This window comes from Monodelphis domestica, chromosome 5 (assembly GCF_027887165.1).
Source record: "Monodelphis domestica isolate mMonDom1 chromosome 5, mMonDom1.pri, whole genome shotgun sequence".
Lineage (NCBI taxonomy): Eukaryota > Metazoa > Chordata > Mammalia > Didelphimorphia > Didelphidae > Monodelphis > Monodelphis domestica.
Window position 1 is genome coordinate 308,126,506 of NC_077231.1, and position 26,128 is coordinate 308,152,633.

A 26,128-nucleotide genomic window follows, 5' to 3' on the forward strand; every position below is an offset into this window, starting at 1 on the left:
TTACTTGACCATAAATCTCCCTCTACAATACATCTGCCACATGATCACTCGACCTTTGCTTGAAGACCTCTGATGAAGGGGAATTCTTTATTGGCCAAAGCAGCTCATTCTACTTTGGAATAGCTCTGATTGTTAGGATGATTCTCTTCTTATCCATTCATCAAGCAATCAAGGAGCATTTATTATCCCCCTACATGGTCCTAGGGGACTCAAAAGAAAAAGTGAAAATAATAATCGCCTGCCCTAGAGGTGCTTCCAGTCTATCCAGGGATAAGTAGGTGCCAATGGTTCCTCCTTCACTTTCAAAGATAGCAGTGACATCTTGGGGTGATGTCTTGACTTGTGCATGAATTGGATTGAAGGGAGGCAGAGATACACAAAGTCATCAGAGTCATCTGAGCCCACTGGCAAGATGAAAACCAGCATGACTAGTGATGGCCTGCATGCAGCGGAGGACCTGGGCATCCTCAATGTCTAACCAAGCTCTAAATGTTCCACAGCACCTTTTTCAGCCAGCTTCATGGCCATTAAAACAAACTGTTCTCATCTGCCTCTTCTACCTGGGAAAGTCTTCACATGCATGTTGGTTACCCTCTGCCCAAATGGTTTTACTGAGTGTGGCCTCTGTGCATGCTACAGTTCTTGGAGTCACAAGTGAGAGTTGGCTGACCAGTGGATATCAAAGGGGGATGAGATCCCTGAAGTCCTCACATGTGAGGGCATGTATAGGTGTGCATGGAGGATCTAAAGAAGGCAGGGTAATTGGGTGTGTGTATGTTTGGAAAAGAACCTCTCAGGTGTCTTGTCTTTTAGCTCTTATTCCCTGGACTCTGCCAACACTCCCAGTTCTGGGTCATCTTTGTTTGATTTCTCGGAGCCTTTGAAGGGTTGCTTTCTCTAAGAGCCATAATCTTTTGCCTACATGGTAGATCCTCCAACTAGGCTCAGCCCTTTCCCTTCCTAGGGGAGAAGAGAGCAGCCTGATTACCATGGAATTCTTACATTAGCACCATGTAATTGCTTATAATCTGCATTGAAGGAGATTTTTCAAATGCATCCCTTTAAGTGACACTTGAAACCCTCCATGAGTGTGCCAGAGGCTGCTGCAGCATCATTTATTCTAGCAGCAAAATCCCCATTTCTTGCTATCATTAGATCTTGCCCTGGTCACGGCAGGGCTGCCAGTTGCTGGGAGAAGCAGGCAGAATCTGCCTTCCATGCCCACTTATCCCAAAAATAATCAGAGAGATAAAAGCTTCCTTTATACCAGCCTGACATTCAGAGTACAACAGAAACACTGGCAAAATGCAAACAACAGTCCATTTCAATGGAAGTTACCAGCCCTGAATGCTGGGTTTCTGTTGAACACAGTTGCCAGAGCATAAAGCAGGATGATGGGGTCCTTGTCCAGGCTGAGGAAGTTACTTCTACCCACATTTATCCATGAGCTTTCAGCTGGTCCTTGGGGTGATGTGGCTCCTCTCCAGAAACAGAGCAGGGAGTCATGTGGCTCCCTAAAGTAAGAGTGGATAGTAATGGGAAAGAGAGAGCCTCACAGAATCCAAGATGGATGGAGATCGGCATGGCAACAGGCTCTAGGGGTTGGCATTGGAGGGGAAGAGTGCCTATTGGTGAGTCATAGAGCCTTAGCTGGAATATCCCTCTACTACTTACTGCCTGGATGACCTTGGGCAAGTCACTCAACCTCTAGGAACATTTCCTCCTCTGTAAAAGCAGGGGATCTGACTAGATGACCTCTTAAGGTGCCTAAAGCTTTGCTTTAGGTGCCTGTAAATTCCCCATCCTTGGGGTACTTTGCCCATTTATTTGTGGACATCTAATATCCAATTCAGCAAGCATTTTGAGCTCCTATTAAAGGGGATAAGTGATTCAGGGTAAATGTAACACTTTATAGCTCTCAGAGCACTATATAAATGCTCCCCATTATTGTCATTTTTCTTCTGATTATGATTATTATGCCAGGCACTATTCTAGGCTTTGAGATACAAAGCAAAACAACAAAAAAGAGAAAAACAAAAGAGTCTCTGTCCTCAAGTTGGCTTATGTTTTACTGGGAAAAAATAGCTGGAACACAGAAAAATGTAAAGTAATTTTGTGGGAGTGGGTGGGGAGGAGAACACCAACAAATAGGGGGATTAGGAATGACCTCACCCAGAAAATGGTACTTGAGATGTGCTTTGAGGGAAACTAGGAATTGTATGAAGCAGAAGTGAGAAGGGGAGGCACTCCAGGCACCATGGACAGCTGTACAGAGGCTGGAGATGGAATCTCCTACTCAAGGTAAACCATTCAAATGCTTTCTTTTTGACCTTGAGCAAAGGACAAGAAGTAGAGGCCCCAGAGGAAGAGAAGAGAAATGGGTTTGTTCAAGTAGGTGTCTTGGGGACATTCAGAAAAAGAGACTGGAGCCAGGTAGATTTTTCTTCTTGATTAGGTCAGTTTGTTCCCTAAGTGTCCTGGATCTCAACAAGGGTTACTGACTTCAGGTAGGAGGGTCAAGAAGATAAGCCTTAGCTACAAGAAACAGCCTCCTAAAAAGGAAGAGCCATAACTGGAGTTCACATCTCATTATACAGGCCTCTTCCCTATTCTCCTTTGCATATGAAAATGCTTATGTTTGTTAATAATTACTAAGCTCACAATAAAAATATTTAAAAATATTAAAATAATAAATAAATATTTATTTTTTTTTAAATAAAAAAATTATTAAAAAAATAAAAATATTTTTTAAAAAACAGGGATATAATTCAGTGACCACAAGGCCATTTTACTTTCCTTAGATATGGTCATGTCACTAGCTTCTTTTTTGTAAACCTTAAAATTTCTTAGACTTATGAATGTTGGAAATTTCCCCATTGGGAAATTTCATACTTGAAAAATTTCCTACTGATAGTAAGAACTCTATTGGAATGTGAAACTCCTTGGCATGGGAGGATCCTTCTCCTCCCTACTTAAGACTACTTTAGGACAGAAACCTTTTGCTAAACAATGGAAAGGGCTTTGACCTATGCTTAAGCATAGAACAGGAAGTTCTTTGAGTCATGATTGATTTTAGAATTGATACAATAGAGATACTTGGAATGACAGAACCAGGTCTTGGAAACTACAATCTCCACCCTACTCAGAGTAACAGGATTTAGGAAGGGCTGCAGCAAAGATCAAGATTTAATTATTTGAGAATATGACCTTCAACAGACATGTGCAAAGGAAACAGACCTCTGGGCAGTCCTGGGTTAAGCTAGAGCCACCATTGGCACAGGGGAGACATCGACAGTGATTGGTAGATGTGAGAACTGAGGGGAGGGGTCTTAGATGTTTTGCTTAAAGATAGCAGGGTCTGAGGACAGGGGGAGGAGGTTTTGCTCTGGGAGGTTTTGCTCTGGGAGGTTTTGCTCTGAGAGGTTTTGCTCTGAAGGAGTCTGAGAGGAGAGAAGTCCTGGAGGGAGATCTCCTGGAGAGATCTGAGAGGAGGGTTTGCTCTGAAGGAGGCTGGAGGTGGAGGCCCCTGAGACTGTTTCTCCATTTTGGTCACGTGAGTGATAGGGACTGATCTCTTTTCTTTGCCTCAGCTATCTAAAGGCTTGGGCCTTTGGCCCAGCCTAAGCAGAGGGGGTATTTAAGCCCTATTCCCTTCTCTCCCCTTTCTCTCTCTCTGTCTCTCTCTCTGTCTCTCTCTCTCTCTGTCTCTCTGTCTCTGTCTCTGTCTCTGTCTCTGTCTCTCTCTCTCTCTCTCTCTCTAATACCTTTCTTCCTCCTGTTTGTAATTAAAAACTCCATAAAAGGTTGACTGCTGACTTGGGTTTTCATTTAGGAATTACATAGCTGAATTCCTTGGCGACCTTAAATTAATATGTATCAGTCTTTTAAAGTGATTTCCATATCACATTTTACACCAGGTATGTGCAAGGGAGTGGGGAGAGATCAATTCCAATGAGCCTGGGGGTGAATGGGGAGAATGGGGCCAATGGACCCAGAAGAATTTTTGCCTAAGGAAAGCTCTGGTTTGAAGGCTGGTTAGCCATCTGGTCCTAAACTAAATTCAGACCCTAACCTGACTGGCTCAGGGTTCTTCATTCAGGATTCAGGACAATGTTCCCCAAACTCCCAGGCCTTGTTCATTACACAGTTGGTAGTCTTGCTTAGCATTTAACTCTTCTGGACTTTGTATTTAGGGTGGATGAGGGAAAGAAGAGGAGGAGAAAGAGAGAGGGGAAAGGGGGAAAGAGAGAGAATCAGAGAGACAGAGACAGAGACAGAAACAGACAGAGACAGAGTCAGAGAGGGAGAGGAGAAAGAAAGAGGAAGAGAGACAGAGATTAAGAGACAGGGTCAGAGAGAGAAGAGAGGAGAGAAAAAGAAGAAAGAAAGAAATCTTAATTGCATGTAATGCCCTCATCAAGTGACTCCAGGAAATGAGAATATTTTGCATACTAATGAAAAGCTCCCTCATGAAATTTCATGCTAATAAACACCTTTTTTTTTTAATTGGAATTTAAAGGCATTAAAGGAAAAAAATACACATGACCTTTAATAAAGCTATTCTGATAGTAGTTATCAGATGCCTTTAAAAAATGGATAAATATTATGGGCATGAGTGTCAGCATGCTGCAGCAAGTAGAACACTGTGTCTGGAGGTGCAGGACTGGTTCTGGACCTGGCTATGCCACTTTCTATCTGTGTGACCTTGCACAGATCATTTCTTTCTGAACATCATTTCCTCCATTTGTAAGATAAGGGGATGAGTGAAGTGTGGGGCTGAACTTGAATTCACAGTATCTTCTGACTCTCCCTCACTAGCTAGGTGACCTCAAGACAAGACACTTTCCTTATCTGGCCTCAGTTTCCTCATCTGTAAAATGAGGGTGGTTAGGCTAGATGCCCTCTACGCTCCCTCCCAGCTGGAGAGCTCTGATGTTCTTGCTTCCTGTCAGGGGTCATGTTCATCAGTTAGAGACAATCAGGTTTTCCTACTCTTTAAAGGGGCCTCAGTGGAATAGCTGCTTGGGATGGCATCTTTGGGATTACCATCAGTCTCCCTTATTGCCTCAGAAAGATAACAAGTCCAGCCCAATCTATGCAGTTAAATTACGAGATTTTCAGGAGATGTTATTAGAACGTGGAAGACCAAACACTGAAATCCTTAAAAAGAAATATTTGGGGGCACATGCGTAAATGAGTATGGCTGACAAGCAACTTTAGTAGAGTGGATAGAAAGGTTCAAATCTCACCTCTCCTAGGTCCTGCCTGGGCATACCTTCCTCTGGCTTCCCTGCTCAGTGTTCTCAGCAATGATCTGAGAAGGTGGAAGAGCATTTGGCTCTGCAATGGTAGGGGGGATTTCTTCCTGCAGGGAGGTCCTTATACAGTGAAATCATGGATCGACTCCCTATTTCTTAGACCTGGAAAGACCTGACTGATCCCACATGTCCTCATTGCTCTCCTCCTTTCAGGCCAGAGGGTCATGTGCCCCAAAGCAGAACGAGGTAGAAGGAGACATCTGTGGTCCTCAGCAGATCCACATGATGCTGTTTTCTCTGGCCAATGTTGTGAGTCTGTCCCACATGGCCCATATGCTCCTGAGGCTGGAGAGTCAAAGAATGTGTTGGGCTTCCATTCCAGCTCTGCTATTTAGTGCTCGCGAGACCTTAGGCAAGTTGCTGATTTGTTCTTGGACTCAATTTCCTCATCCGTTGGGTGCAGAGGCTGGCCAAGATGACTTCTAAGCTCCCTGCCTTCCCATGCTCCTTCAACCACGATAATCTGAGTATATTCAAAAGTTTGAAAAGCACTTTACAAACATTATCTCATTTGATCGGCACTGTGATTATTACTTCCAATTTTTCAAACTTGGAAAAGGACGCTCAAAATGTTAAGTCACTTGCTCTGATCAGGAATTTACTAAGTACTACATGCAGGATTTTTGGGGAGGGATATGCAGCTGCGTAGTACAGTGGATAGAGCACCAGACCTGGCATCAGGAAGACTGAGCTCAAATCTGGTCCTTGACCTGTGAGACCTTAGGAAAGTCACTCTACCCTTTTTGCCTCAGTTTCCCCAATCTGTAAAATGAGCTGGAGAAGGAAATGGTAACCTACTCCTAATATCTTTGCCAAGAAAATCTCAAATGAGGTCATGAAGAGTCAGACATGACTGAGCAACCAATGCAGGATATGAATCTAAATCTCTCCTGATTCCAAGTCCATTAAGCCATACTGCCTCCGATGTATGACAGCTAGGTGTGGTGGTGCACAGTGTTACATTTAGAAGTGGGAAGACCTGAGTTTAAGTCCTGCCTGAGATACTAACTGAGTGAACCTGAGTAAATCTTAGCCTTTCTCAGTCTCAGTTTTCCTATCAGAAAAATGGGAATAAAAATAGCATTTTCTTCACCAAGTTGTGAAAATCAAATTATGTAATGTGCTTTGAAAACTTTCAAGTGCTATGTAAATATTGTCACAATTTATGTAGTATAACACATTGAATAACTTAATAATATTCATCATTATAGAATGAATTTATAATATTAGTTGTTATAGTTACATATACATAAAACTACATCCTTTTAAAAGTCACTCATATTTAGTCTTGGTGTTAATCTTTTGGGGAACCCGAGAATGCTGAAAAAGTCAGAAACGTGGAGAACAAAGATGTATCCTTATTCTTTAGGAAAAGTCATGTCATGTGGCAAAGTGTTTAGTCATTTGTATTTAATGGATTAGAAGCCGAGAACCTGGGTTCAAATGCTAACTTGTTTGTACAATTTGGGCAAATCCCTGGCTCCCACCCTTTTTATTTGTAAGATGAATGCTTTGGACTCTGTAGCCTCTAAGCTTGCCTTCAGCTCTAGATCTCAGATCTTGGAGCTCTTGGGGGCCTGTCCTGCCCTTCTGACTTAACCACAGGTAGAGCAGCCTGGTGGACAGAAGTAGTTGACCTCAGGCTCCTGTGTTTTGCTTTTCTTTAGCACCAAATTCCTGACAAAAAAGTTTATCATTTGATAAATCACTTGGGTTCTCTTTGCTCCATTTTCCACAGAGCTAGAGGGAATGGATTAATACCATTTGGGGAGATAGATGGATATCACATCTACACATCTGGATCAAACAGCTGGTAGGATTCCACCTTCCAGTGACAAAGGACAATGTGGGCATTGTGACCCTTCTTGAACCAAGTCCAGGAAGGCAAACTCCAGGAGAGAAGAGACTCTGTAGAGTGCTTCCCCTGTAATTAGCCTCACTCTCCTAGAGGAGATGGCCAAGGAAAACGGCACGCCATATTTCAGTTCAAAGGAACTAGAAGACTTCCCTTGAGCGACTTTACTGGGTCCCTTGGGAAAAGAAGTCATGGGATTAAGGATGTACAATTGGAATCTCCACAAATATTTCTTGAACTCATAGAATTGGGCTGTAAGTCAGTTACCAAAACTTCCCACAAACTCAAATCCACTAAATAGCCCTCATCATTCAGTGTATTTCACTGGAAGATATATGTCAATGCAAGATAATTTGAAGAGGGAAGGAACAAATAAATAAATGGCAATGATGCACATTAATCACAGCTACCCCACCCACGTGTTTTATCTGTTCATCAACTGATCATTCACCAAGTCTTTATTAAGAACCTACTGTAAACAAGACACTGAAAAGGCACTGATAGGTGCCTTTTCTGGAGACCAAACAGTCCCAGCCCTTGAAAATAGCACACAAAAAGTATGCATACAAGTAAATACCAACTATAGACAAAGCAAATGATAATAATAAACTGCATTTAAAGTTTAAGGCTTGCGAAGTGCTTTTTAAATGTTATTTCATTTGATTCTATTATTGTCTTCATTTTACAAATGAGGAAACTGAGGCAAATAGAGGTTAAGTGACTTGCTCAGGGTCTTATGCAACTAGTCAGTTTCTGAGGCTAGACTTAAACTCAGATCTTCCTGACTCTGGGTTTAGTGCTTTGATGGGTGTGCCAAATACAGGGTGGGGGACTGTGTTGCAGTAAAAAGAGCACAGATTCTGGCTTCTGGGTTCACTTGCTAGCTTTGTGACTGTAGACAAGTCATCTGACCACTCAATGCCTCAGTTTCTTCATCAGTAAAATGATGAGGTTAATCTAGCTAACCTCCAAGGTTCCTTCTAGCTTTGATTCTATGATCCTATCAGCTTCTCTAGGGTTCAGTTTTCTCATCTCTTACAGTGAAGACTATGCCTCATTTTTAGTTTTCTCATCTGTAGATGTGGGGGATGGACAAGGTGGTCTCTGAAATACCTTCTGGATCTAGGCTTATGATCCCATTTTGGGTGGGCGGTGGGGAGTGTAACATGCATTAACAACTGGGCATTTAGAAAAAGCCACCCATTGGGGCAATGCTTGAAATGAGCCTGGCAGGGGAGCTTGGGATCTAAGGAGGAAGAGGGAAGGATGGAGTCTGTAGAGGCTTCTTCATTTTGTAGATGAAGAAACAGTTCAGGAAGTGGAAAATAACTTCAAGGGTTTAAATTCAATTCTGTAAACATTCATGAAGCACTCACTTCCGGAGATGACCTCTATTAGGGGCTCATTTGGGGAAGATAAAATTGGAAACCCTTTTTGTCTTGAGGGAATTTATATTCTACTTGTTCTAGATTAAGCACCTAGGCAGCAAATAAACAAGAGTCAGGATTTGAATCCAGGGTCACTGCTTCCAAACCCCAGACTCTTTCTACCATCACACCTGGCAATCAGATATTATCCATCTTTCCAGACTTATAGGAAGGGGATGATTCTGAAGTGGGGCTTTCCTGTCCCTTTTCATAGTGGTAACTATTTCCCCCCTCTCTGACATCTACAATATCAGGCACATTAAAAGACCCACTAAAATGTTTACCGAGCAAGTAAATCTCTATAGCCTGTGACATTTCTCTTTTCAATGTGCCTCAGACAAGTGTTTTCCAGCTGTGCCTGGGCCCCATCGCTGATGAGCAGCAACACTTACTTAAAAGGGGTTATCATGGGAAGCCTGACATCTCCACAAAGCTGTAGACACTTGCTGGAGAGACATGCTGATTCCTTGGGCTCGCCAATTTTTCTGGTCTTCATCCAGGTCCACATTTGGCTTTGCTTTGGCATCGGCCATAGTCAAGACTAGGAATTCATAAGCCGAAGACCCTGCAATTGGATTTGCTCATTTGAGATGATGTGAACCTCCCTTTTCTTGTCTCCTCTTAATGGAGACACACAAGGAAATTTCCAGAACATATTTTTTATAGATTGGGATTGCCTTCCTTGTTGGGGATAATCAGAGGCTAGTTGGATTATAGCAGTGGAATAGTAGTAGAATGAGTGTGCCTAGGCAATCAACGCCCATGATGAGTCATCACTGATATTTCTCTCTCTCTCTCTCTCTCTCTCTCTCTCTCTCTCACACACACACACACACACACACACACACACACAATTCTATTTTTTCCTTTATATTTTCTTTTTTTAGTCCAAACTTAACAAACATCAAATAAGCATTTCCATCCAATGACGTAGTATTTTGCAAACCATGAATTCCAATATAAATGCTGACTATGATGATTATTATATAGTCGAACCAAAAAAAGCAGATTGTACATGGAACTGGGAATTTTTACTATTTTTGTTCAGCCTGCTTTCCTTTTGCATTTCTTTTGCCTGGGTTTTGTATTATTTATTTGTGTAGTGGTCCAGTTCCTTCAGGACAAGAGACTGGACTGTCCAGTTAAACTATAGGCAGATCTAGGGGAGTGTAAACAAGGCTTTGTCCCAAGGCAACAGCGATGGGTGGAGAGTGTGCTGCTGGAGGGCCAGATGGTCCCCTCCCCTGCCACTCCCTACTCCCCCAAGAGTTTGTTGTTTTATTTTTTTGCCCTGGGTGGAAAAAATGCAGTTGCTGTCCAAGTCAACAAATTTCACAGATGAAGAAACTAATCTACTGAGCTGGAGTCACCCAATAGCAGCAACATTGGGATCCAAACCCCTGGTCAGCTGGCTCTCAGCTAGGGCTCTTTCTCCTTGGATGGGTTGAGTGGTGTGGAAGGAAAGGAAATATTCTCAACATCTACTTTATGATGAAAATGGAAGTCTTGCCATCTGATGTTCAAAGAAAAGCAGACGAGGACATGGCGACTGAAGGATTGCCTTAGAATGGTTTTCTTTTCCCTTTCAAACAGCATGAATGTCTTTAGTTCCTCCATCATAGCTATTTCTAGGTATCTCTCCCACCCCAGAAGGAAGAAAAGCAACCCAACCAAGTCAACAGCCACAATGAGCAGGGCTGCCATTCTGCCCGGTGGTTCTCTTTTCACATGTCTGGCTTAGACTCCCAGCTAGGACATGGGCTATTCCTGCCTCTCTGTATTCCCATCAGAGCAGACTTGGGATCATGTAGGGGGAATTACCAGCATTTGCTGGATGAATTGCTGAAATGAAGAATCAGATAGAGAGTTCTTCTTCCCTAGAAGACAGAAGAGAGGGGACTTTCAAAGCAGATTTTTAATGTGGACTTTTATTAGGAGCTTGGATGGACTAGAAGGGGGAAATGGCATCTTTTCCCTAGTGAACAACCCCCAGCTTCAAAGAAATGTTTTAAAATAAAATTTGATTTTCTATGACTTCTGTGTCCCAAAGTGTTCCTCTTCCACATTCAGCTGGGGAGCTTTCCCTTATAACAAAGACAAAAAGAGGCCAAACTATGTGCTTCCACTGCTGCTGCCTCTCCTGGATCTTAGAGAGGCTGCTGGGGGTCATGGAAAGGGTTCCAGAGATTTGAGCTTTTTATTGTTGAGTTGATAAGTTGTGTCTGACTCTTGGTGACCCCATGGGCCATAGTTCTCCATGGGATAGTGGAGTGGTTTGCCCTTTTCTTCTCCAGAGGATCCAATGGATCCTTTTGAGAACCTTCCAAGAGCCTGGGTTCAAGTAGTGTCTCTGAAACTTACTGGCCATGCAACAAGGGCTGTTGATTAGTCTAGAAAATAATAGCTGGCATTTAATGATAAAGTCGTTTATGTCAATTATCTTGTCAGAGCCTCCACAATCTGGTGAGATAGCTGTCCAAATAATCCCCATTTTACAGAGGAACAAACTGAGAGATTTATAGCTGAAGAGGTTGGTCCGAGGTCACAGAGTTAGTTCAGAGTCCCAGTGAGGATTTCAGTTGAAGTCTTAGAGATCTGAAGTCCAGCGTTCTAGCCACAGAGGAAAGTTGTCTTGTTGTCCTGACCTCTTGGACCTCAGCATTCCCAGTCTGTAAAGTCTAAGTTTTGGTCTAGATGATATCTAAGAATCTGTCCAGTCCTTACCTCTGATCCATCAAATCCATAAAGAATTTCAGATTTAGACCCGAAAGGGGCCGAAGGTGCAAGGTAGTCCAACTCCATCATTTTATGGATGAGGAAACTGAGGCACAGGGAGAGGAAACGACTTTTCCAAGGTTACACAGCTGGTGATATCCAAATCAGACTGGGTGATGCCAGAGGCGGAGAGGTGGGGGTGGGGGGCTCTTTCCACTCGAGTGCTCCCCATGCCAGACGCTCTATTAACTGCTGGAGCTATAGGGAGGTAAGCTCCCGGGGTACCCCGAGTGCTTGTTCCAGTTTTGTCTTTCAGTCGTCAGCACCCAACACAGTGCTAGGCATACACAAGGCGCCTAATAGGTGTTTATTGATTGATCTCCCACTATCCAATATTGTTATTACTTTTTTCAATATTATTATTACAATGGAAAATCCCATTTCTTTTTTAATGGGCTCATCCGGACCAAAATGTCAATGGGTTCATTGAATAAACAGCTATTAAGCACCTACTATGTGGGCAGCCGCCGTGTTGGGCGGAGGTTCCACAGGCAAAAACAAAACAGGTTTTGCTCCCGCAGGGGAAGTGGGGGAGGGGAGGGAGAAAAGAGCGTTCCTTATTCGTGACTAATTCAGTGCCAAACAGACTCACCGCACGGGGGCTGGGGGGTGTCTAGGGGTCAGCGGGGCCCCGCGGACCGGTCCCGCAGGTGGAGGAGGGACCCGGGGGCCAGTGGCGCGGGGGAAGCAGCCAGGGGAGGGGAGGGGAGGAATTCGGCCGCCTGTCGCCGGGATCACGTGAGAGTCAGGGGACCTTGGACAGGCTCGGCGGAGCCGGCTCGCCTCCCTCTTCCTGCTCCTCCTCGTGATTGGGTGGCGCGCGCTAAAGGAGGCGGCTTCGTCCCCGCCGTCCCAGAGCAGCGGAGCTCCGGCCCGGCCAGCCCGCAGAAGCCTCCGAGGGTCTCCTGGAGCAGGTTGGGAGGGAGGGATCGGCTGCACCGCCCGGAGCGCCGTCCGGCCGCCTCTCGTGCCTATTGGCTGAGCCGAGGTGTGAGCGTCGGGTCCGGTGAGTGCCGCTACACTCGCAGCCCAGGCTGGGGGCTGCTGTCCCCTCTGGGCTCCGGGGTGCCGGGGGATCGGAGTGCGGGGACGAGGGCCCTAGCGCTGGGCCTGCAGAGCTGGAGGGAGGGCCGCGGGCTCGCCACTAGGAGGAACTGCCGAAACAGCGGCTCCCACCGGGACATTGTGAGTGGGTCATGGAGAGGCTGGTGTGCCTGGCATCTCCCGGAGGAGAGTGGCTCGGGGCAGACAGGGTTCAAGTCTAGCCTAGGGCAGGTCACTTAATGGCTCCGTGCCTCAGTTTACTTACCTGTAAAATGGGAAGGAGGAGCGCTGAGGTTCCATTTTAGCTTTAAATCTGGGACTCCTTTCCCTGAGGAAACCGGCTTTGAAGAGTGGAAAGAACTTGGGTCTTGGAGTCGTAGGACCCAGGTTCAGATCCAACTCTGCCCCTTCCCGTGTGACTCCGTCTTTAGGCCTCAGTTTCCCCAGGAGGGAGTTGGGGCTGGCGATCTCTGAATATGTCTGGTGGCTCTAAATCTTTGGTTCTGAGTCCCATCCAGTCAAAGTCTCCCCAAATTCTCCAGGTCAGATTTTCCTCCATTTGCTGGCTAGGCTGAGTGCTCTGAATGAATGATAACCGGGAAAGGGCTTCCCAGGAGACGTGTGGGGTGCTTGGGGAGGGCATAGGGGCCAGACTTCCTCAGGACTCAGTACTGAGCAGGGGAGATGGATCAATCAGATTTCAGCTGTGGATAGGGGAAAGGACCTGCCCCAATTGTTCTGTGCCTCAGTTTCCTTAGATGTAAAGCGAGGTAAAAAGAGGGGCTCCATGACTCCAAGAGTCTTTTCCAACCCTTACTCTAGGCTCAGATGACTGTGGCCACTTAAAGTTTACTTGGGGAGCATCGTTCTAAAGTTAGGCGAGACCAGTGCCGGCTCTATCACTCCGTCCACTCCACAGACGTGTCTATGTGTGGGCCAAGCAACAGTAGTGGGAGGTAGGCAGTCCTAGCAAGCCACGGCTCAGAGACATCTGGGCCACTTTAGGGCTACCATCAGCATCAGGTGCTAACAGGAATTCAGGGGATCTCAGAGCTAGGGACGAGGGGACCTCAAAAACCATCTAGCCCAATTCTGCTATTTTACTGATGAAGAAATTGAGTCTGGAGCCCCCCACTTGGAAGCAGTAGAGGCGGGATTTGAACGTAGGTCCCCTGAGCCAGCATCAGTGAGTGCTCTTGCCACCCCTTACTACTGGGTCTACCAGAGGGCCTGTGAATTAGGGGGCATTCATGCCACTCATGCCTCAGGCTTTTCAAAAGCAGACTTCTGCCTTCTACAGGGTAGAAGTAGCCCTTTGGCAGGAGTTTCACCTCATCCATCTTTTACTCCATGGAAGTGAAGAGGAAGGGAGTAATCTGGCGCCCGGTTATTGATAAGCCATCTAATGCCTGGGGCTTGGGCAGAGATTGTCTGAGAAGCCTCTGGAAGCTTGGGGACTGCCAGCTTGGAATGAGACAACCCGATGGCCACTAGGATCTTGGGCTATGGTAAGAGAGACATAACTCGAGGAAATAAAGTTGTGATCATCTCCTATAGCTCTGTGCTCTACCCTGGGCAGACCACATCTGATCCATGGAGGAAATAAGCCCTGGGGTGCCACCTCCCTGCCTACAAAGACTGGACCTGGAGTCAGGAAGACCCGAGTTCAAATCTCATCTCAGACTCTTATTAGCCATGTATGACTTGAACAAATTGCTTAACCTCTGCCTACCTCATTTTCCTCATCTGTAAAATGGGCATAATAATAACACCTACTTCCCAAAGTTGTGGTGAAGATCAAGTGAAATAACTGTAAAGCACTTTATAAATCTTTTAAGGATTTTATAAATGTTATCTATTATTATAATTATATTATTTCTACCACTAATAGGCAGTGAGTAGATCCCTAAGCCTAGAGTCAGGAAGACTTGAGTTCAAATCCTGGTCCAGACACTAGTTTTTACAGTTCCCTCAACTGTAAAATAGGGATAATAATTGTACCTGCCTCCCAGAGTGGTTGTGAGGACCAAATGAGATAATATTTATAAAATGCTGAGCACAAAGCTAGGCACTATAAATGCTGGCCTTTATTAAGTCAACCTCTCAGTCCTTGTTTCCTCATCTATGAAATGAGAGGGTTAGATCTGATGATCTCCAGGGCCCTTTCCAGCTATAATTTTATGATGCAAAGTCTCTCTAGGACTGTCTTGTGTGTGCAAGAGGGATCAGAGGTTTTTAGCTTTTGGGGGTCCCAAAGGGCAGAACTAGAGACAGGCAGAGAGAGCAGTTTGTATGTAAGGGGAGGCTTCCTGATGGGTAGAATTACCCAGAAGTGAGGGGGCAGACCGAGGTCCTTTCCATCTCCCTTACTCTGGACATCTGTCTATCGCCTGCAGTGGGTTAGGTACCAGGACAATATGACGGGCAGGCTAGGAGTGGCCAGTGCCCAGCGCTCCCTTGGTGGTCCCCAGTGCCCTCACTAGCAGCTTTGGAGGAAAGGACACATCGATAGCCAAAGCAGGACCCTAGAAGGCATGTGGGATTTCAGGGGAAGAGAAGAGCCTCTAGAGGGGGAAGAGAATTGCTTAGCTGCGCCCCCACCCCTCCAGAAGCAAAAAGTCAGCCACTGGGAAGTAGGAGAGCTGGACAGGGATGCCAGAAGGGCCTTTACTTCAAGGGAGTCACGCTCCTCTGGTCATATCCAAATGCCCAATACATGAAGACAGTTTAGGTGCTTCTCTTTTCCCTCTCTGCCCTCAAGTTGGCTTAGTGCCTGAAGATTGTCAGGAAACTGAGTTTTCATTAGACAATTAGGGAAATGAGTGCTTAGGCTCTATTTTATAAAAATATTTAAATTGTAATAAATTCATATATAATTAATATAATCATTAAATAAACTAAATAAAAATTAAGTAAAAATAAAATCTAAAAGTTAATAAATAAATAAAATCAATATAAATTAAAATTTAATAAATTAAAATAAATATGAATACATAAAAATAAAATAAAAAATTTAAATTGATAATAAATATATTTAAATTTAAATAATTTTTAATTTAAGAAATTGAATGAAGAGATATAGATATGCATATATTTCTATAAATATAAACTACCATTTTGAATAAGGAGATATATTTACATAAATATAAACCACCAACTTTTCAGAGGATATACTTATAATTGTCGTGTAAATATAGAGATATACACCCATACATGCATGAGTATGTCTGTGCAAATCTAGTTTCTGTAGCTCCATTTCCTGAGCTTACAAATGACCTCAGTTAAGAAATAGTAGCTGCAGCCTGAGAAAGGGGAAGGAGATGTCAGGAATTGGGGATAAAGAGAGAATTTGAAACTTGAAATTTTTTTAAAATGTTAAAAATTGTTTTTATATGCAAGTGGGGAAAGAAATAAAATATTATTCAAACAAACAAACAAATGAGGAAGGAGATGCAAAGCTTCTAAAACCCAGACTCAAGCCATTAGTTCTGGAGTCTGGTAGGGCAGGAACGAATCTTCAGCCATAGCCAAGTCCCTTCATTTTCTTTGAGCCTCAGTTTCCTCATGTATAAAATGGAGGTCAAGGGGGCTGTAGAAGAGCTTCAAGCAAATTCCAAGCTCTGAGGCTCCAGGATTGTACTTAACGGTGCTCAGAAGTACATGGGGAGATTTGAATCCAGGTTCTGCCCGTGTGCCTAGCCCTTAGGATGCTCCAGAGCATTTATTAAGCCATAGATAGGTGACATTTTCATTGTGGAGGGCACAAGGCAAGTCCCCAAGCATTTCTGCCATAGTTCCCATGTCATTATTGTTATCATTATCATTAGCAGCAGCAGCGTAATTACAATGATTAAGCGGAGGATCCTGCTTTCGAAGCCAAGTCTTCTGCTCCTCCCAGGCTTGGCTTCCTGTGTGCCTCAATGGGGTCCCCAGCATGGCCTTGTAGAACCCTCCAATCAGATCTTTGACTTTCTCCAGTTTGTAGACCTCCAATTTATCCTACCTGTATCTTGTTGGACAGAGCTGTTAGCGTGTCGTGGCCTCTTCTGGACTCCTTGAAGGCAGGGGCGGGCTTTGGCTTTTCTCTGCTCTCCAGCTCTTAGCACATAGTAGGCTCTGAATAAATGTCTGGCCTGATGCACAAGGGAAGGGTTTATAGTGGCCCCAGACCTGGAGGCTTTGGACCGCACTTGCCTGGGCTTGCTGTCGTTTCCCTGACTCCTTCCTTATTTTCAGGGTGCCAGCAGACGGGTCTTGCTGTGGTTGGTGTATCTGCCTGTCCCAGACCGTCTTTCAATTTGCCGCTGTGGGCTAGAAAACCACATAATGGAGCTTGTCAGAATTGTGTCTAAGGCAGGAATACATAATAGGTGGCTGATTAAAAAAAAAATCAACAAAGCATTACTAATGGGCAGAAGTTGCCCTTCCTAGGGAGAAACACAGGGTATTCATAGAATCTGAGGTCTAGACGTAGAAGGGGCCTCAGAGATTTTCTACTCCAACTCCCTCCTTTTACAGATGTGGAAACTGAGGGCTGGAGAAATTAATGACATGTCTAAGGTCACACACAGCTTCGAAGAGGTAAAGCTAGAAAGGACTTTAGAGGCCATCTAGTTCGATGTCCCTTTTTTATTTAATTTATTTATTTTTACAGATGAGGAAACTGAGGCTTTTCCCACATAGTAAGTGGCATATCTGGGATTCAAATTCAGGGCCTTTGACTCTGTGGCTGGTGCACTTTCCAGCTGGCCTCTCAAGTAGGGATGTGTTGAAAGAAAACATGTTGGGAAACAATTCTACATCTCATTATCAGTAGTTTTGAGTTGACATCAAAGGACTTTGGAAGCCACAGCAAAGGTCTGAGAATGGAAACCCTTCCTGATGAGACTTCCTTGTGGAGACTGTTGTAGTAACCACTCGGGGGACACTGAGCTTTGAGGGATGGTTTTTGACTGAGATTTGGGGAGCCAAGAGCTTCCTGGGAGTGGGAAGAGACACAAGGAGATCTCCAATCCTTAAACAGACAGGGCTAAAAGGATGGACTTTGCTATTCTTCTGCTGATCCCTGACAGGTGCCTCAGAGACCAGGAGGTCATTTGGAGTGTCTCTCTCTGCCTCTCTCTCTCTTCTCCCCACACCGACGTCTCTCTCCCCCTCTGCCTCTCTCTGTGTCTTTTCTGTGTGTCTGATTTCTGGCTTTGCCGGAAAATGAGCCCTCTTTGCCAAATACAGTGTAATAGGAACCCATCTTAAAGTGTCTGCCCCACACAAAAGCCGGCTCAGGTTTCCCACAGGGTTCTAGAATTGCTGACCTGCACAGCTTGTTCCCTGCACCCAGAACCAGGCAGACCTTCATAGGGACAGTCCATTAGCTGAGCAGTCCAAGTGACTTGGCTGCTGTTGAAAGTTCAATGGGTCATCTCTCTTCCCTTGTTGGTCAGCCTGAGTGTCCTTGAGAATCTCTGACTCTTAGAGCTGGAGGAGACCTCATCTGAAGACTGAGGAAATGAGGGCCCTGGAGGGAGCCACCATGGATAGCTAATGGTAGGGCTGGGATTCTCTGTCCTGCTTCTGAACTCCAAAGACTAAAATCTCCCAATGGAAACAGAAAATCCAGAGCCGCCATCTTCCCCTGCAGTTTCTTGTTTGTTTGATTTCATTGGATTTTTTTTTAAGTATTGCTCTATTTTGTTTTTATATCACTATCATTTTCTGTCTCCCTCCCCTTCTCTTACATCATGAGACCCTTCCTGGTAACAAAGGAAGACACTTACACCAGATTCAGGCTTTCTCTCTGACAGAGTATACCATATTCCACAGCTGTTGTCCACCACTTCTTTATTGTGCAGATATTCTCTTTTTAAAAGCCCTTACCTTCAAGGTGACTCGGTGGTTTGAGAGTTGAGTCTAGAGACAAGAGGTCCTGGGTTCAAATATGACCTCAGATACTTCCTAGCTGTGTGACCCTGGGCAAGTCCCTTCACCCCCATTGCCAGCCCTTACTACTCTTCTGCCTTGGAGTGAATATCCAGTGTTGATTTTAAGATGAAAGGTTAGTATTTAAAAAAAAGAAGCCCTTATCTTTTGTCTTAGAGTGGATATTATAGGTATCCATCCTAAGGTAGAGGAGTGGTAAGGGCTGGGCAATTGTGATTAAGTGACTTCCCAACTACAGACCTGGAGCTGTATTCATTGTGATACCTAACCACCCCTGAGCCTAGTCTTGAAGGAAGCTGCTGATTCTCTTAGGCAGAGTTGAGGAGGGAGGGCATTCCAGACATGGGGGATAGCCAGGACAATGATAGAGAGAAAGTAGACATAAAAAAAAGACAAATGAGAATATGGAGTTTGAGGACTAGCAAGGAAATCAGGATAGGTTGATCAAAGCAGAAATATAGCAATAAAAAATCATATTGGTGGGAGAAAATGAATGGAGAAGAAGGGTGTCCCAGCACCTTGGAGGATGTGAGTAGAATCTAAATGATATGGTAAATAATTCATGAAAGGATCATCAGCAAATAAATTAAACTTCACTAAAAATAGGTAACTCACTGAAGGACAAAAATGGAATTAAGAAGACCAGGTGAGAAAGAGCCAGTGGTCCTAGTAGCAACATGCTGAATACTCAGTGATGATGTTTCATTACCATGGAAGCATGATCCTGAGATGTGGGAAATTCTCTCCACTCCCACACTCATTGCCACTTAGAATCAGTAGGCAGTGTGTCTAGTCTTAATGTCAGGATTAAACCCCACCCCCCCAATTTGGGGGGAATTGCGGAAAATGTTTTTTTTTAATTTTATAATATTTTATTTGATCATTTCCAAGTATTATTCACTAAAGACAAAGATTATTTTCTTTTCCTCCTCCCCCCCCCCCCGTAGCCGACACGTGATTCCACTGGGTATCACATGTGTTCTTGATTTGAACCCATTGCTATGTTGTTAATATTTGCATTAGGGTTTCCTTTAGAGTCTCTCCTCTGTCATGTCCCCTCAACCGCTGTGGTCAGGCAGTTGCTTTTCCTCCATATTTCTACTCCCACGGTTTATCCTCTGCTTATGAAGAGTGTTTTTTCTACTGGATCCCTGCAGATTGTTCAGGGACATTACACCGCCACTAATGGAGAAGTCTATTACGTTCGATTATACCACAGTGTATTAGTCTCTGTGTACAATGTTCTCCTGGTTCTGCTCCTCTCGCTCTGCATCACTTCCCGGAGGTCGTTCCAGTCTCCATGGAATTCCTCCACTTTATTATTCCTTTTAGCACAATAGTATTCCATCACCAACATATACCACAATTTGCTCAGCCATTCCCCAATTGATGGGCATCCCCTCGTTTTCCAGTTTTGGGCCACCACAAAGAGCGCAGCTATGAATATTTTTGTACAAGTCTTTGTGTCCATTATCTCTTTGGGGTACAGACCCAGCAGTGCTATGGCTGGATCAAAGGGTAGATATTCTTTTGTCGCCCTTTGGGCATAGTTCCAAATTGCCCTCCAGAATGGTTGGATCAGTTCACAACTCCACCAGCAATGAATTAATGTCCCCACTTTGCCACATCCCCTCCAGCATTTATTACTTTCCTTTGCTGTTATGTTGGCCAATCTGCTAGGTGTGAGGTGATACCTCAGAGTTGTTTTAATTTGCATCTCTCTGATTATAAGAGATTTAGAACACTTCTTCATGTGCTTATTAATAGTTTTGATTTCTTTATCTGAAAACTGCCTATCCATGTCCCTTGCCCATTTATCAATTGGAGAATGGCTTGATTTTTTGTACAATTGATTTAGCTCTTTATAAATTTGAGTAATTAAACCTTTGTCAGAGGTTTCTATGAAGATTTTTTCCCAATTTGTTGTTTCCCTTCTGATTTTAGTTACATTGGTTTTGTTTGTACAAAAGCTTTTTAATTTGATGTGGTCAAAATTATTTATTTTACATTTTGTGATTCTTTCTATGTCTTGCTTGGTTTTAAAATCTTTCCCCTCCCAAAGGTCTGACATGTATACTATTCTGTGTTTACCCAATTTACTTACGGTTTCCTTCTTTATGTTTAAGTCATTCACCCATTTTGAATTTATCTTGGTGTAGGGTGTGAGGTGTTGATCCAAATCTAATCTCTCCCACACTGTCTTCCAGTTTTCCCAGCAGTTTTTATCGAATAGTGGATTTTTGTCCCCAAAGCTGGGATCTTTGGGTTTATCGTATACTGTCTTGCTGAGGTCGCTTTCCCCCAGTCTATTCCACTGATCTTCCTTTCTGTCTCTTAGCCAGTACCAAATTGTTTTGATGACTGCTGCTTTGTAATATAGTTTAAGGTCAGGGACTGCAAGGCCCCAATCATATGTGTTTTTTTTTTTCATTATTTCCCTGGATATCCTTGATCTTTTGTTATTCCAAATGAACTTTGTTATGTTTTTTTCTAAATCAGTAAGAAATTTTTAGGGAGTTCAATGGGTATGGCACTAAATAGATAAATAAGTTTGGGTAGGATGGTCATTTTTATTATATTGGCTCGTCCTATCCATGAGCAATTAATGTTTTTTCAATTGCTCAAGTCTAGTTTTAGTGGTGTGGCGAGTGTTTTGTAATTGTGTTCATATAGTTCCTGTGTTTGTCTTGGGAGGTAGATTCCTAGGTATTTTATTTTGTCTAAGGTGATTTTGAATGGGATTTCTCTTTCTGGTTCTTGCTGCTGAGCTGTGTTGGAGATATATAAAAAAAGCTGATGACTTATGTGAGTTTATTTTGTATCCTGCAACTTTGTTAAAGTTGTTGATTATTTCAATTAGCTTTTTGGTTGAATCTCTAGGATTCTTTAAGTAGACCATCATGTCATCTGTAAAGAGTGATAACTTGGTCTCCTCCTTGCCTATTTTGATGCCTTCAATTTCTTTTTCTTCTCTAATTGCTACTGCTAGTGTTTCTAGTACAATGTCAAATAGTAGAGGTGATAATGGGCATCCTTGTTTCACTCCTGATCTTATTGGGAATGCATCTAGTTTATCCCCATTGCAGATGATATTAGCTGATGGTTTTAGATATATACTGTTTATTATTTTTAGGAACGACCCTTCTATTCCTATGCTTTCTAGTGTTTTTAATAGGAATGGGTGTTGTATTTTATCAAAGGCTTTTTCTGTATCTATTGAGATAATCATGTGGTTCTTGTTGGTTTGCTTGTTGATGTGGTCAATTATGTGGATGGTTTTCCTAATATTGAACCAGCCCTGCATCCCTGGTATAAATCCTACTTGATCATGGTGGATGACCCTTCTGATCACTTGCTGGAGTCTTCTTGCTAGTATCCTATTTAAGATTTTTGCATCTATATTCATTAGGGAGATTGGTCTATAGTTTTCTTTCTCTGTTTTTGACTTGCCTGGTTTTGGAATCAGTACCATGTTTGTGTCATAAAAGGAGTTTGGTAGAACTCCCTCTTTGCTTATTATGTCAAATAGTTTTTTTAGTATTGGGATTAACTGTTCTCTGAATGTTTGATAGAATTCACTGGTGAATCCATCAGGCCCTGGGGATTTTTTCTTAGGAAGTTCTTTGATGGCTTCTTGGATTTCATTTTCTGATATGGGATTATTTAAGAATTCTATTTCTTCTTCTGTTAGTCTAGGCAGTTTGTATTTTTGTATATATTCATCCATATCACCTAAATTGGTGTATTTATTGCCATATAATTGGGCAAAGTAATTTTTAATGATTGCCTTAATTTTCTCTTCATCGGAGGTGCTGTCCCCCTTTTCATCTTTGATGCTGTTAATTTGCTTTTCTTCCTTCCTTTTTAAAATTAGATTGACCAGTACTTTGTCTATTTTGTTTGTTTTTTCAAAGTACCAGCTTCTTGTCTTATTTATTAAATCAATAGTTCTATCACTTTTGATTTTATTAATTTCTCCCTTAATTTTTAGGATTTCTAGTTTGGTTTTCTGCTGGGGGTTTTTAATTTGATCGTTTTTTGAGTTTTTTAATTTGCATTTCCAATTGATTGATCTCTGCTCCCCCTAGTTTGTTGATATATGCACTCAGGGATATGAATTTACCTCTGATTACTGCTTTGGCTGCATCCCAAAAGGTTTGAAAGGATGTCTCGCCATTGTCATTTTCCTCGAAGAAATTGTTAATTGTTTCTATGATTTTTTCTCCAACTAAACGATTTTGGAGTATCATATTGTTTAATTTCCAATTAGTTTTTGATTTAGTTTTCCATGTACCATTCCTGAACATTATTTTTATTGCCTTGTGATCTGAAAAGACTGCATTTATTATTTCTGCTTTTCTGCATTTGTGTGCCATATTTCTGTGACCTAATGTATGGTCAATCTTTGTGAATGTGCCATGTGGTGCTGAGAAGAAGGTGTATTCCTTTTTATCCCTATTTATTTTTCTCCATATGTTTATTAATTCTAATTTTTCTAAGATTTCATTCACTTCTTTTACCTCTTTCTTATTTATTTTTTGATTTGATTTATCTAAATTTGATAATGGTTGGTTTAAGTCTCCCACTAATATGGTTTTTCTGTCTATTTCTTCCTTCAATTCTCCTAGTTTCTCCATTAGAAATTTGGGTGCTATATTATTTAGTGCATACATGTTGATTAGTGATATTTCCTCATTTTCTAAAGTCTCTTTTAACAAAATATAATTACCTTCCCTATCCCTTTTGATCAGGTCTATTTTTGCTTTGGCTTTATCAGATATCATGATTACCACTCCTGCCTTCTTTCTGTCAGTTGAGGCCCAGAAGGTCTTACTCCATCCTTTAATTCTAACCTTGTGGGTATCAACCCACCTCATGTGTGTTTCTTGAAGACAACATATGGTAGGGTTTTGGATTCTAATCCATTCTGCTATTCATCTACGTTTTATGGGTGAGTTCATCCCATTCACGTTCAAAGTTATGACTGTCATTTGTGGATTCCCTGGCATTATGATATCCTTCCCTAATTCTAACCTTTTCTTCTTCAGCTCTACCTTTTAGTCCAGTGATTTACTTTGAATCAGTCCCCCTTGTCCCCTCCCTTGATATGTTTCCTTTTTTAGTCCCTCCCTTTTTGTTCCCTCCCCCTCCCCCCTTCACTTTCCCTCCCCTTTTGTTTTCCCTCCTCCCTCTCCCCCTTGGTTTTCCCTTCTCCCTACCCTTGTTGGGTAAGATAGAATTCAAGATCCCAATGGATCTGGGTGTTTTTCCCTCTCAGAGTTGATTTCCTTGAGATTAAGGTTTAAGTAAAAATTCTCTTCCTCTCCTTCTTATAGGAGTTTCCTTCCCTTCCCCTTCCCATGTGAATCTTTGTGTGAGAAAGATTATTCTATTCGTCTTTCTTTTCCCCCTATTTACACATTACATTTTCCCCACATGTCAGTATACATAGATTGATACAAATATAGTCCTTATAGAAGAGAGTTTGAGTAAAAGAAGAAGATAACATTTTCTCCTTTTCCCTTTCCTTCATATTTACCTTTTCAGGTATTCCATGCTCTTTGCTTTTCAGTGTCGAACTTTCCAAAGAGCTCTGGTCTTTTCTTTGCAAAAACTTGGAAATCTTCTATTTTGTTGAATGCCCATACTTTCCCTTGGAAGTATATAGTCAGTTTTGCTGGATAGCTGATTCTTGGTTGAAGACCCAGCTCTCTTGCCTTTCTGAAGATCATGTTCCATGCCTTACGATCATTCAGAGTAGAAATTGCAAGGTCTTGTGTGACCCTGATTGGCATTCCTTTATATCTAAATTGTCTTTTTCTGGCTTCTTGTAGGATTTTTTCTTTTGTTTGAGAGCTTTGGAATTTGGCAATTACATTCCTGGGAGTTATCTTTTGGGGGTTTAGTGTAGAGGGTGTTCTGTGAGCTCTGTCAGTGGCTGTATTGCCCCCTTGTTCTAGAATCTCTGGGCAATTTTCTTTGATTATCTTGTAGTACGATGTCGAGTTTGCTGTTTATTTCTGGCTTTTCTGGAAGTCCAATTATTCTTAAATTATCTCTTCTCCCTCTATTTTCCAAATCTGTCACCTTGTCAGTGTGATATTTTATGTTCTCTTCTAATTTCTTGGTGTTTTGGCTTTGCTTTATTAGTTCTTGCTTTAAAGCCTGGTTTTCCTTTTCAATTTGGTCAAACTGGTTTTGTAGATATGTGAATTTCTTTTGCATTATTTCCCATTTTTCCTCCCAGAAGGCTTCCATCTTTTTGATCATTTCTGATTCATATTCTTCATGGGTTTGTGGAGAGTTTCCATTTCCTTTGGAAGGTTTTGGAGCATTTGCTTGTGTTTCCTCTTCTATCTCCTCTGTATTTTGTATTTTTGCTCCATAAAATGTGTCCAAAGTCTTCCCCTTCTTCTTGTTTATTTTTGGAATTTTGGTTTTTTTGTGCTTCTGTGGAGTTTGCCATCTCTATCTGAGTGGGGAGGATTAGCTTTTCTTATCTCTGTCTGGTGTTCAGAGGTTTTAGCCCTAGGCAGATTGTCCCTTCTATGTCTTGGCCCTTGTTTCTGTGCCTCAGCCAGCACTCTGAGGGGGGAGGGGCCTCGGCTTCCTGGAGCTCTGAGGGCTGTTGATAGGATTAACCTCAGACTGAGTATGCCCTCAGGCAAGGACCTTCAGTGAGACTCAGATGGAAGGATCTGGTCAGGGGGCTACAGGCTCCTCCTGTCTCTCTCTGTTTCCCTGCTGTCTGGGTGCCCCCTCGACTGGGTCAGGTTGTTTTCAGGATTTGGCCTTCAGCTCCAAGGCCCTTTTGCCAGCCCTGAGGGTTACTGTTGTTTCAGATGACCCTCCACTCTGAGGGGGGAGGTTCCATGGCTTCCTGGAGCTCTGAGGGCTGGTGATAGGATTAACCTAAGACTGAGTATGCCCTCAGGCAGAGACCTTCAGTGAGACCCAGATGGAAGGTTCTGGTCAGGGAGCTACAGGCTCCCCCCACCCGCACCCCCCCCCCCCGCCTCCCTGCTGTCTGGGTGCCCCCTCGACTGGCTCAGGTCGTTTTCAGGGGTCGGCCCTCAGAACAGCCAGCTCCTGAGGCCCCCCTGCCTGCCCTGAGGTTCCTGCTGCTGCCTCGGACTCAGCACTCTGGGTTGGGGGGGATGGGTCCTGGGACCTTCCCTTTGCCTTCCCCTTAGATCCGAGTGATCTCGGGCTCTGACTCTTGGGGGGCCGTACTTTTTGATCCAGGTCCAGGAGGAGTGTTTCTGGGGTCTGTTTTGAATTTCGATGCCCTAGGAGCATTCCGTTTGAGATAGGTAAGGAAGGTTTTCTCGATCTCCGAATTTTAGCTTTCTCTAAGCTGCCATCTTGACCGGAAGTTGTGGAGAATGTTTTAAAAAACACTCTTGAGAGAAACTTAGAGGGGGTGGAATGAAGGTATCTGGGGAAAAAATAGGAAAAACAGAAGGCAACCTGGCATAGAGGATAGAATTCTAGAGCTGGATTTAGGAAGATCTGGGTTCAAATCTCATCTTATTTACTAATCATGTGACATCTGGACCTTGGCTTCCTTCTCTAAAATGGGTTGGTCCTTGCCAGCTCTAAATCCCAGATTCTATAGAAGGAGAATTTGGAGGAATAAGCTCATTATGGGCTGCAAATACCTTGAGAACCTAAGAGTACTCTATTTTTTTTATCATAGCAACTGCCCAAAGAGATTTTTTAAATGTCTTTATACACAGCAAGAGGGAGGAGAGATTTCTTGATGAAGAAAA

General features: G+C 43.1%; 1 protein-coding gene across 1 annotated transcript in view; it reads left to right on the forward strand.

The window, feature by feature from the left end:
• The first annotated feature begins 12,165 nt into the window (after nt 1-12,165).
• Nucleotides 12,166-26,128, forward strand: part of CPVL (carboxypeptidase vitellogenic like) — a 134,947-nt gene continuing 120,984 nt past the window's right edge. Inside the window, exon 1 of the mRNA XM_007505266.2 lies at nt 12,166-12,381. The gene's annotated coding sequence lies outside the window, so the exon portion shown is untranslated. The remainder of the gene's footprint in view (nt 12,382-26,128) is intronic.